This window comes from Sus scrofa, chromosome 13, assembly GCF_054392235.1.
Source record: "Sus scrofa isolate SSC_HxYL_T2T_F1_AM1 chromosome 13, Sscrofa_HxYL_maternal_Yorkshire_Landrace_v2.0, whole genome shotgun sequence".
Lineage (NCBI taxonomy): Eukaryota > Metazoa > Chordata > Mammalia > Artiodactyla > Suidae > Sus > Sus scrofa.
The window spans coordinates 100,948,675-100,958,375 of NC_139395.1; positions in this window are offsets into that span (position 1 = coordinate 100,948,675).

A 9,701-nucleotide genomic window follows, 5' to 3' on the forward strand; every position below is an offset into this window, starting at 1 on the left:
AAACAACTCCTTTACGACTTTCAAGGGCATTAAGAAATAATTTTAAGTGCTTATTGAGATTTCATTTTCTTTACACTGTTAATTATGTGTTTAGAACAAGAAGAATATGATGAAAGTACATTGAACTGAAACATTATGTATAGAACTCTAGAGTTATTTTACAATGAGAGAATTATTTAAGAAAATGAATCAATACATAAAATTTCAATAGATTATGCACATTTAATAGAAAAACACTACATAATTAGAGGTTCTTTAGACACCGAAATCAAGCAGAGTATTTTTTAAGAGCGACTTAAAGCATAATTATTTACATTCTATTTATCAGAGACTAAAAAGTCAATTATCTCTTTGAACTTGAGATAAAAAATACAAAGCTAGGTTAACATGCTATTTATGAAGAAGAATATAAGTTCATACTTTCCAAAGAGAATTCATTATTTTGTTTTAAAAAGTTCTATGGGAGTTTCTGTGTTAAATTAGGAAATAAAAAATGAAAGCATAACACATTGGTCTGAGAATGCTATATTTTTTATTTATTTTATTTTGTTTTATTTATGTATTTGTTTATTTTTGCTTTTTAGGGCCACACGCATGCCATATGGAAATTCCCAGGCTGGGGGTCGAATCAGAGCTACAGCTGCCAGCCTACAGCGCAGCCACAGCAATGCCGGATCCAAGCTGCTTCTGTGACCTCTACACCACAGGCACAACAACGCCTGACCCTTAACCCACTGAGCAAGGCCAAGGATCAAACCAGCATCCTCATGGATACTAGTCTGGTTTGTTACTGCTGAGCCACAAAGGGAACTCCCTGAGAATGCTATATATTTTAAATAGCGTGCAGTTTATTTTAAAAATTATGCATAAAATAGCGGGGATAGCTATATTTGCAAAATATTCTAAGCTCATAACTCATAGAAAATCTTCCAAAATTTTGCTTTATAGCAGCAGTTAGTAAGTGAAGTGAAGCAAAAATTATCAGAAGATACTGTGGGTATATAAAATAAAGGATGAATGAAAACTTTATATTATGAAGAATCCATTAAAAAATTAAAGTAGTATGTTTCCTGGGGAAAAAACTGAAAAAAAAAAAAAACCCACTAGAAAAGTGTTAAGAAATTGTCATTTTTAAGTTTTTTTTCTAATAATCTATTAAGTTTCTTACCTTAAGGGACGTATATTTTACTAAAATGTTGTCCATTCTTACAGAATTGTGCTTGTATTTTTATAATATGTTCTTTAATATGCTCCTATAATTTTATTAACACTCTAGCACATCCATGGCTACATCTCATTTCTTATTCCTAATATTTGTATTTTTTAATTTTTCTTTTCTTTTCACATAGTTTTCATATCTTTACCAAGTCAGTCATAAGGGCTGCAACTCTGGCTCCAGTACAAACCATGATCTTATATCTTTGCCATGCATTGAATGAATATTGGATAAAACCTCCCTTAGAAAGAAAACTCATGAAGTTTAACAAAATCAAATATAAACTTTTTGTGATCTTTACACCAAAGGAAAACATCAGTAGAAAGACCTAAGGCATAGACCTAAATTTATCCATAAGGAGTCTGTGTTAGATAACAGATAATAGATGCTGACAGTCTCTTGAAATGTTCACTTGTGAGTCCCAGAATGTTTTCTAATGTAGGAGAAAATGTCCCAATAAAAATGGTGACTAAGCAAAGTCTAGCCAACTGCCCCAACCACCCCTCCCCCACGCATCTGCTTCTGTAAATTTGTTTCCACATTTACTACCTTGCCTGACGTCACTCTGGTCCAACTAGCCAAGCTTGGACCTGGAAGACGTAGCCCATAAAAGCCTTGTGAAACCCTTCTTCTGGGCTCAGACTCTGGAGATCGATCTCCTCTGAGTATAATAAACCTGAGTTCTTCAACTCTCTGAGTGCTCGCTTGGTTTCTCGCGGGTTAAAAGAGCTGATCCACTGCAGCCACAGAACTGCTGGAGGTAGTATGCTACAGCCACAGGGCTGTCACCAGAGTTGATATGCTGCAGTACAGGGCTGCTGGGTAGCGGCCGTAACACTAACAGATGCACATGTCTTTTTTTTTGGACTTTTTTAGGGCCACACCCGCTGCATATGGAGGTTCCCAGGCTAGGGGTCCAATCAGAGCTGTTGCTGCCAGTGTACACCAGAGTCACAGCAACACAGATCTGAGCCGTGACTGTGACCTACACCACAGCTCATGGCAACACCAGATCCTTAACCCACTGAGCAAGGTCAGGGATCGAACTCGCAACCTCATGGTCCCTAGTCGGATTCATTTCCACTGCGCCACGATAGGAACTCCCCCAGATGCACATGTCCTTTAATGATACTTTATAATTTTGTTTTGTTTTGTTTACAAAGCTTCTCTGAATATGTGGTCTTACTTGACATTCAAAAAATCGAGGGAGGAGCTCCCGTCCTGGCTCAGCGGAAACAATTCTGACTAGCATTCACCAGGACGCAGGTTCAATCCCTGGCCTCAATTAGTGGGTTAAAGATCCCGCATTGCTGTGAGCTGTAATGTAGTTTGCAGATATGGCTGGGATCTCTTGTTGCTGTGGCTAAGCTGGCAGCTGCAGCTCGGATTCGACCCTTAGCCTGGGAACTACCATATGCTGCGGGGTGCGGCCTTAAAGATTTAAAAAACAAAAGATTGAGGGGATATAGGAAGGACAAGGATTACCCTTTCCTTTCTTTTCCTCTTTTTCTGTATCTTTTTTTTTTTTTTAATTTGAGGAAAGTAAGTTTCAAAGAGAAATTTTTTCAAGGCCATTTGACCAAATAGAACTGCTTCAAGATATGTACTTCTGAGCTCTTAGTCACTCCTTGTGTCCCATACACTAGAACATACACAAAAAACCTAATGGATGCTAGACAAAATACTGGAGTAAAAAGTTATTTTATTTCACTACTTTACTATAATTCACCAGGAAAAGCTATTTATCTCAAAATTCCAAATTTTAGCATTATTTTTCTTATTATCACTGATATTACAATGTGTGATCACTTTATTAACACAACTAGAAGAAATGGCAAGATAAGATTTTAAAGAATGCCTCAAAGAAACTGAAACCTAAATTCCAAATGTGTCTTAAAGAAAATCTTCTAAACTGTATAAATAATGGGAATTCCTGTCGTGGCTCAGCGGAAATAAATCTGACCCATGAGGACGCAGGTTCAATCCCTGGCCTCCCTCAGTGGGTTAAGAATCCGCCGTTGCCATGAGCCGTGGTGTAGGTCACAGACACAGCTCAGATCTGACGTTGCTGTGGCTGTGGTATAGGCTAGCAGCTGCAACTCCAATTCGACCCCTAACCTGGGAACCTCCATATGCTGTGGGTGTGGGCCTAAAAAGACCAAAAAAAAAAAAAAAAAAAAAAAGAATAATAATATTGTTCAACTACCCATACTTTAAAAAATTACCCATAGTTTTATTTAGATAAGTTGCAACTTTAATGGTTTTATTTTAAGCAATGAAAAAAATTATAACCAGGGATGTGCAAAGAATGTATAAGTGTTTTAATATTTCATTATTTGCTACCATGTTAGATCTGTTCTGAAGATTATCATACATAATTTCCAACTTGACTGTATTGGGGAAATTTTTATAAAACTAAGACAAACATTTAACTGTTAAGTTCCAATAAAAGTTATTATATGCGGAAAAGAAATTTATTTTCTATGAAAAGGTATTACATCATCAGTCTTATACCAAATTAAAGATGTTTATCTGAATAAAATGGACTTTCCATCTCTATCAAAAAAGCAGACTCTGAATTTTTCATGATTTATTTGTGATTGTGTCTCCCCTCCCTTCATTAAATAGTCATGGTAATAAATCTGCAATATTCTAATATGTATTAAACAGAAAATCAGGATAATTTCAAGCCTGTGAGTATAAAGCAATAAAATGGATCCCTCTAGAGGACGTTCTTATAATTATCCTTGTTTGAAAACAACTTTTTTCTACATTCAGCTATCTAATATAAATACATCCATGTATTTAAACAGAAAATACCTAGTATGGCCAATGTGACTGTATTACTTCTTTGCTGATTCATAAAAGATAACCAGTGTTTAAAACTACTCAAGCTGGTTTCATATAAGCTTAAAAAACAAAATGAAACAAACTAAAGTCATGGAAACAAAGCAGAAAATGAAATTAAGATGGTTATTTCAATCAATTCAATTATAATAATAACTTACATGTAAGTTTATCCTATCAACCCCATCATTTTACAGAGGAGAAAAACCTGATGCCCCACTAGTTATAATAAGTCATTGTGATTAAGCAGTTGGTGTTCAAAGGAAAGCCTTCCTCACTGCTGACTTTTACCCAACAGCCAAATGCTTTAATATAGAAGCAGTAAATCCTTTCCATGTATATGTCACAGAAAATGCAAACTCTAAACACCAAGAATAATTAGATGATCCTCAAGGTTATAAATAGAAATGCATTATTACTGTTTCTCATTTTATGGATTTCTATAAGCAAATCCCCAAAATAAATACTTCACCAAAAAAGTCACATTGATTTGCAATACCCACTCCTATCCTTGCCCTATACCAGATCCCTTTAACTTTTAAGAAATTCTAGGGATTTGTGCTTTCCCCATGCATAGTGCATTTTGCGTTCGGTATATACATCTCAGTTTATTCCATTTTAAGAATAGAGTCAAGGCATAACTATTCTGTGAGAGAACATATTAATGCCTAAATCACTGTAGATTGAATGTAAATAAGCAATGTGTAAATAGAGTAAGAGTGAGATTAGCCAGTAAATCATTGAGGCGCTGAAGCCTTCAGTAAAGTCAGTTCTTTTCAATATGAAAAATATGGCTTTTGTTAGTATTATTTTAAATAGATTTAGGGACTAACAGAGCTTAAGAAGATCTCTAAGTGTTATATGGTTCAGATTTCAGCACCTTGATCAAATGTGGGGAAAAAACCCCACCGTTATCAGGACCACTAAATTCTATTACAGTATTTAATGCACTATAGCCCTATTTTATCAGTAGCTAATTAAACAGATTTCCAGAAAAACGTTTTCAAATCAGAGACATCAACTTCTCAACATTATAAAGAGCCTAACTGTAAGTATCTAATATTACAATCACTTCTCCCCTTATTTAAAACCATTGTTAGTTTTTAACCTTCCTAAGTTTCATATAATTTTTATCACTTGAAGAATATCAAACCAGAATTTTGAGGATCACAAAGAATTCATGGTATCACTTCAATTCAGGACAGCATAATCTCTTCATATAAGTGCATCTACAAAGAACCAGAGAGACTAAATAATAAACAAAAACTCACACAGATATTAAATGTTCCCAGAGGGACTAAAGGGTAGGGGCTTATGTGTCAGTCTCTCTACATCTTTTCGTCACACATAGATCGCATTGCTGTCTATAAAATCCTCAAAAATCTCATCATCAAAAATTTCCCCAGAAATAAAGTGCTCCACAATAATCCAGAATCAGCTACGTGAGTAACTGATTAACTTACTGATTTATTTGAACTATTCGAAGTTGAACTGCCTAAAAATAAACAGTGAAATTATTTTTAAGAATCAAAGTATGACATTAAAGCACAAAATCTTATTAGTGAAAATATACAGATATTCTATTTCTTCTGCTTATATACAACCCAATGCATGAGGTAAAGATACATATCTCTTTCAGTTTAAATAAAAGTGTAAACAGAGAGTTTGTATTAATGCACAGGGCTCTGGGAAAAGTAGAAACTGCCCAAATAACAGGAAGGACTGATCTGACCCAGAAAGAGGGCCCAACTGTCTTGTAAATGTTAGGTCAGCCAAAACTTCAAGAGGAAAACTGCCTGCACTGATTTATTTTCAATCTCCAGGGAGATGTAGCCTCTAGGTGAACTTTCCAATTAAAATGTGATGGTAATGAAGTGGCATGGAGAAAACAGTAAGATTAAGTTGAGACATCAAGCATATAGGACAAGATGTATTGGTGGGTAGAGAGATGGAGAAGGAGGGGAGAACATCTGGGGAAAGTGAAAGGACCACATCTCAGTATCTTGCATCAACCAGACATCCCCTTATATTAGGGAGTATTGCCTCCTCTTCCTTATAAACTGACTACCAAGTAAAATCTATCATATTTTCTCCAAAGTTCTATGCAGTTGACTGCATGAGAAATGTGTCACCCCTTCAAACCCTTAATGAATTATGTGATATAAAATTAAATTTATTTCCTAAAGTTAATAAAATATTTTTCACGGACTAAACCACACATGACAGAAGACTGAGGAATAATGATACAATTTCAGGACAAAGATAACAGTACGAAAATCTTCCAGAGATGAGAAAGACAACACATCATGTCCAAAGATCTAAAATCTGAAAATCATTGGATTTATTTAAACCACATTGGAAATTTGACAGTGGCACAATATATTCAAAACGGGAAGGTATTTTAATCAACCCTAAATTTAGAAGATAGACATGTTCAAAAATGTACAATCTTAAGTATTTTTACCTCCTATGCACATATTTTCAGAGAACCACTTTAGTTTATGCATCACTAAACAAGAAAGTAAAATAAACAGAAAGAGAAGAGATCCAGGAACCAGAAGATTGCATGGAAATATGGCACAGGGAGCTCACAAAACAAAGAGGGGTCCTAGGTGCACAGCAAGTTAGAGGCACATAGGGAACAGCAGGTTGAGATTACAGAACATCAGAGGTCTTCAGATTGATGTCTTCAAGTTAAACGAGAATTGATCAAAAATCCAGTGGATCTGAAATTACTGAGAAAGACCTCTCCCATTTTGTGTATATTTTGAAATGTATTAAAGACAAATACAAAGAAAACTAAGCATGTGATAAAATGATTTAGTAAAAAGTTTGAGGATAATTGTGTTTGAGGATGGAACATGTTGTGTTGTGGGGATGAAGTGTGTTATGAGGCAGAAACATCGTTTTTGTTTTATTAAGATGTAATCGACTTATATCCATATATAAGTTTAACGGTTTCACTTACATATATTGTGAAATGATTACTTCAATAATTTTTGTTAGCATATGTCATCTCATATAGATAGAACAAAAAGAATTTTCTTTTTTCCTTGTGATGAGATCTCTTCTTAGGATTTACTCGTCCTTTTTTTGTTTTGTTTTTTGTTTTTGGGTTTTTTTTTTTTTGCCACAGCTGTGGCATGTGGAAGTTCCTGGACCAGGGAGTGAACCCATGCCACAGCAGTGACAACACCAGATCCTTAACCTGCTGCACCACCTGGGAATTCCAGGATTGACTCTCTTAATAATCTTCACATATAACACACAGCAGTGTTCCCTACAGTTATGTTATACATTACATCCCTAGTACTTATCTATTTGTCTTTAAATTGGAAGTTTGTTACCTTTTGCACCTTCCTTCAATTTTCTCTCCCTCCCACTCCTCACCTCTGGTAACCACAAGTCTGATCTCTTTTCAAAGTTTTATTTTTAAAAGATTTCTTATATAAGTGTCCTTGTCTTTCTCTGTCTGACTTACTTCACTTTGTATGATGCCCTCAAGTTTTATCCACGTTGTTGCAAATGGCAAGATTTCATTCTTCTTTATAGCTGAATAATACTGCATTTTGTGTGTGTGTGTGTGTATATATATCTCACAAATTCTTTATCCATTTATTCACTGACGGACACACTGTTTCTATAATGGCTGTACCAAGTTACATTCCCACTAACAGCACACAAAATTTCCCTTTCCCCCACAGTCTTGCTAGCATTTGCTATTTCTTTTGTCTTTTTGATGATGAGCCTTCTATAGACAAGGGGTTACATTTCATTGTAGTTTTTTCTTTTTTTTTGCTACGCCTGTGGCACATGGAAGTTCTTGGCCAGAGATCAGACCCCCACCACTGCAGTGACAACACCAGATTCCTAACCCTCACTACAAAAGAATTCCTTCATTGTATCTTTAATTTGCATTTTTCCAATGACTGGTGATGGTGAGTACCTTTTCATGAATCTGTGGTCCATTGGTATATTTTCTTTGGAAGACCATCTATATAGGTTATCTGCCCACTGACGGTATAAAGTCAATAATAATGCATTAAGTGGAAAAATTGAGAATCATGGTTTTCATAAAGATAAATATCAGGAGAAACAACAATACTTCAAAAGTGTTTTTCTCTGAAAATGGAAATAAGGTTAGGGAGGTTTTTCCTTAATTTTTATTTATGCATTTATTTATTTTTTTAAGGATAAAGTTTTCTCTTTATTTATCCAAATGAAAAGTGAACATTGGGCCCACTGTATTGCTATTTTTCATGATCTTTTATTTGATGTGTATCCATATGTAAAAAACTCAAGGGTCACAGAGTAGCAGAAACAGAAAGAATACCTAACATTTATTTATTTATTTACTTATTTGCTTTTTAGGGCTGCACCTGTGTCATATGGAAGTTCCCAAGCTAGGGGTTGAATCAGAGCTGCAGCTGCCGGCCTATACCACAGCCACAGCAATGCAGGAGCCAAGCTGCGTCTGCAACCTACACCACAGCTCACGGCAATGCCAGTCCTTAACCCACTGAGCAAGGCCAGGGATTGAACCCCCAATCTCATGGTTCCTAGTCGGATTCGTTTCCACTCTGCCAAGATGGAAACTCCAAGGTATGGGGAGTTTAGATAAAAGATGACTATATTTTGTTAAAAAAAGCATTTCACATTATATATATTTTATATTTTTTAACATTCATGAATTAAATATGTTTTTTAAATATGTATATAAATAAAAGCAGGAATTCAATTGGGTGAAAATTTGATTGGATACCTGAATATTTTATTCTTTTTTTTTTTTTTTTTTTTTTTTGTCTTTTCTAGGGCCGCACCTGTGGCATATGGATGTTCCCAGGCTAGGGGTCCAATGGGAGCTGTAGCCACTGGCCTATGCCACAGCCACAGCCACAGCAACATGGGATCCGAGCCACATCTGTGACTTACACCACAGCTCATGGCGATGCCAGATCCTTAGCCCACTGAGCAAGACCAGGGATCAAACCTGCAACCTCATGGTTCTTAGTCAGATTAGTTAACCCCTGAGCCACTACAGGAACTCCTGAATATTTTATTCTTGAACTTGCTAAGAAGGAAGCTGTTCTGTCATTGACGAAAGTGGTTTCACTGAGGAGTGTAAATGGAAACCCTATTGGAGGGGCCAATAAAAAGAACAGAAGATGAAAAAGCAAAGAGAAGTAAAGATAAAATATTGTTTGCAGAGTTTTGCCATAATTGGATTGCAGGGAAATGAGTGATACCAAAAGGGGCATATGTGTTCAAAGAATCTGTTTTTAAAAATTTGGATGATGGGGGGAATAATAGGAATATTTTCCTACAAGCTTACTTTAGATTAGAAAAAAAAATGTTATATTTCCTGCTTATTTCTTCTTTTTGCAGGATGTTGAAAATACCTAAATTATATGGCTAAGACTGTATCACATTCATAGCTTTTACTTTTTCCTTCAACATAGAAAGAGCCATATGAGGTGTCTTATTGGAAACCATGCACACTCTGTGAGTAAAGCTCTACTTAAAGCTGACCTCAGGTAGCTATGGCCTTGCTTGTTGCCTCTATATAATTGGTGTGTCTTCAGCATTAATGCCAGAACACATCTCCTATGTTTCTCACATGAGCCAGCAATTCAATCAT